Here is a 2,464-nt window from a genome sequence, read left to right as displayed (position 1 = left end):
AGAATGAGACAGTTTGGGGCACCACGTCTCTGGTTGACATTAGGTGACTTTCTAGAGAAAGTTGATTGCTTTTGAGGGGGCCAGAGTAAGTAGGGGTAAGACTCTTCTCCAGCTTGTCTTCAGGGCCTGGAGCCCCAGTCTTGACCCTCCACCTGCTCCCCCACCCAGTCAAGGAGGTACACATGTTCACCCCACTTTCTTCCTCTTCCTCCTCCAGCCCACTTTCTCTTCTCTGTGTCGTCAGAGCTCCAGGGAGGGACCTGGGTAGACGGAGAAGCCGGAAACAGCGGGCTGGGGCAGCCACTGCTTACACTGAAGAGGAAGGCCAGGAGATTGTGTGTGTGTGTGTGTGTGTGTGTGTTCTTCCTTTTTGTTTCTTTTTGGTGGTGGTGGTGGAGGAGGAGGGTAGGTGTTCTAGCAGGGCCAGCCCTGAACTCGCTGGACAGCAACAGACTCATGGGGCCTGGCAGTGCCCGCTGAGAGAGGAAGACAGCAAAAAGGTTGCCAAGGTGAGGGGATGCGACCGATGAGGGGGCGCTCTGACTGTGAGTGGGGGGAGAGTAGAGGAGGGCTCCTGAGGTCCACCCCTGGGCTGGGTGGATGGTCCTCAAGAAGTTGTCTCAGCTCACGTTGGAGCTGCTATTACTCTAGGTTTTCACAGTTTGGAAATGTTGGAGGAATGGGGGGTGGTTGTAGCCTCAGCATTCCCCTCCCCCCGTCACTTTTCTATATCCTCACCTCCAGGGGCACGGAAAGTCCGGGGAAGGAGGAGGAGTGCCCCTCTTGCCCTCTCGGGGGTGGGAGTGACTGCCCCTCCCTAGGGGGTTGATGCCAGAAGGACTGGGTACCTGTCAGAACCCCATTCTCTCCCCTACAAAGGTTCCTGTTCAAGGGTGTGGCTGGGGGTGCGCAAGCCCCAGATGTAGACCTCATGGTGCCCCAGAGGAGGGGGAATTTCCCCCTTAAAACTGCTCCACGCTTGGCTGCTGTAGACGCCGAGATTTCCCGGCGGCGCCGAGTTAACCCTCCTCGTGCTGAACTGGCTCCGCCTCTCGGCAGCCCACTCCCCCGCCTCCGCCGCCACATACACCCATTAGGCAACTTGGAAAACTCTTTTGACTTTTGATCCTGTGGTCCCGTAGTCAGAAGACTAGGGAATAGAAGGAATGAGATAATCAAGTTTAGGCCACCAAGCGGGCAGATGAGGACCCTGGATGTCCGGCTGCCCTTCCCGGTTTGGAGGGCACGCTGGCCCCGCCCCCCGCACACCGTGACTCCGCCTTCATGCCCTCTTCCGCGGATGAAGGCTAAAGGGACCCTGTCCTGGTCAGGCTAATCGATCCTGCTTTGTTATGGGATGAAGGTGGGGAGAAATGTGGCGTCCTGATGTCTGGGGAGAGAGAGGATTGGAAACTTTAAGCCAGGGTCGCGCCAGGAGGCTGGTCACTCCATTAGGGGATGTAGAGAAAAGGGTACTCACTCCAATCCCTAATATACCAGGGATTGAGAGTCAAAAGTCTGGAGTCTATGCATCCTGAGAGACAAAGGAGGAAGAAAGAGGACAGGAATGAATCTGAAACAGTCCAAACGTGGCTTCAAAAAGTACCCCTCCCCAGGGGTGGTTATAGAAAGGCCTATTGGAGAATTCCGAGCAGGAGGGAGGAGGATTCAGCTCTTGAGAGAAAACAGCTGGAGGGAGTAGGGACTGGAGGAAAGAGAGGCATACAGGTTTTGGAGCAGGAATGTCCAGAGAAGGGGCCTCTGGTTTCCATCCCTTTGGGAGCCCTGGCGTCCTGAAGAGGCTGAAAGTGTGACCAGAGGACTTGAGGTCACACGGGGTTTGGGGAAGACCTAGGGAGTTGCCATCCCATCCTCTCCATCACCACCTTCCTACAGCACTCCCAGAAATGAGGATGCTACCCTAGCTCCTGCTTCCTCACACCCTCCTCTCCACTCTCCCCCAGGCTTCTAGCCCCCCCCCCAGCTTCCTCTCCCCTGCTTCTAGCGTCTTCTCCTCAAGCTTACTAGCTCCACTTTTTCTACAGTATCACACCCTCTTAGTTTCGTCTACTTTCCCTTTTTCTCCATCTCTTCTCCTCCAAGTCTCCTCCCATCCTCCTCCTCCTCTCAGGATGACAGGTTTGCAGTTGGAAGGGACCCTGGCTGTGCAGTGTAGGTTAATCCCCACTCAGAGTCAGAGCCTGATTTCTGCACTCATTTGCTGAGTGGCTGTGGGAAAGTTAGAGACACTCCTTAAGCCTTGGTTTCTTCAGCTGTGAAAGGGGATAATTATATATAGTATTTCCAAAATTGTTGAGAGGCTCTAATGAATATAATGTTTCATACATAATAAATGTTTGATACATAGTAGGAATTGTCACTCTACTATCATCTTCATTATCCCTGTGGTTTTCAAGTCTCATGGATACTTGTGAGTTTTTCTTTTTCTTTTTTTTTTTTTTTT

The 2,464-nt window shown here is 53.4% G+C and overlaps 1 protein-coding gene across 2 annotated transcripts in view; it reads left to right on the top strand.

Moving 5' to 3' along the window:
* The first annotated feature begins 248 nt into the window (after positions 1-248).
* STAT6 (signal transducer and activator of transcription 6) overlaps positions 249-2,464 on the top strand; it is a 16,447-nt gene continuing 14,231 nt past the window's right edge. For both annotated transcript variants that reach the window (XM_023513602.1, XM_003790548.3), the window contains exon 1: positions 249-509. The gene's annotated coding sequence lies outside the window, so the exon portion shown is untranslated. The remainder of the gene's footprint in view (positions 510-2,464) is intronic.

The sequence above is a fragment of the Otolemur garnettii genome, unplaced genomic scaffold (genome assembly GCF_000181295.1).
Source record: "Otolemur garnettii isolate 467f Iridium unplaced genomic scaffold, OtoGar3 scaffold00043, whole genome shotgun sequence".
In the NCBI taxonomy this organism is placed as follows: domain Eukaryota; kingdom Metazoa; phylum Chordata; class Mammalia; order Primates; family Galagidae; genus Otolemur; species Otolemur garnettii.
This window is presented reverse-complemented; position numbering and strand designations above follow the sequence as displayed.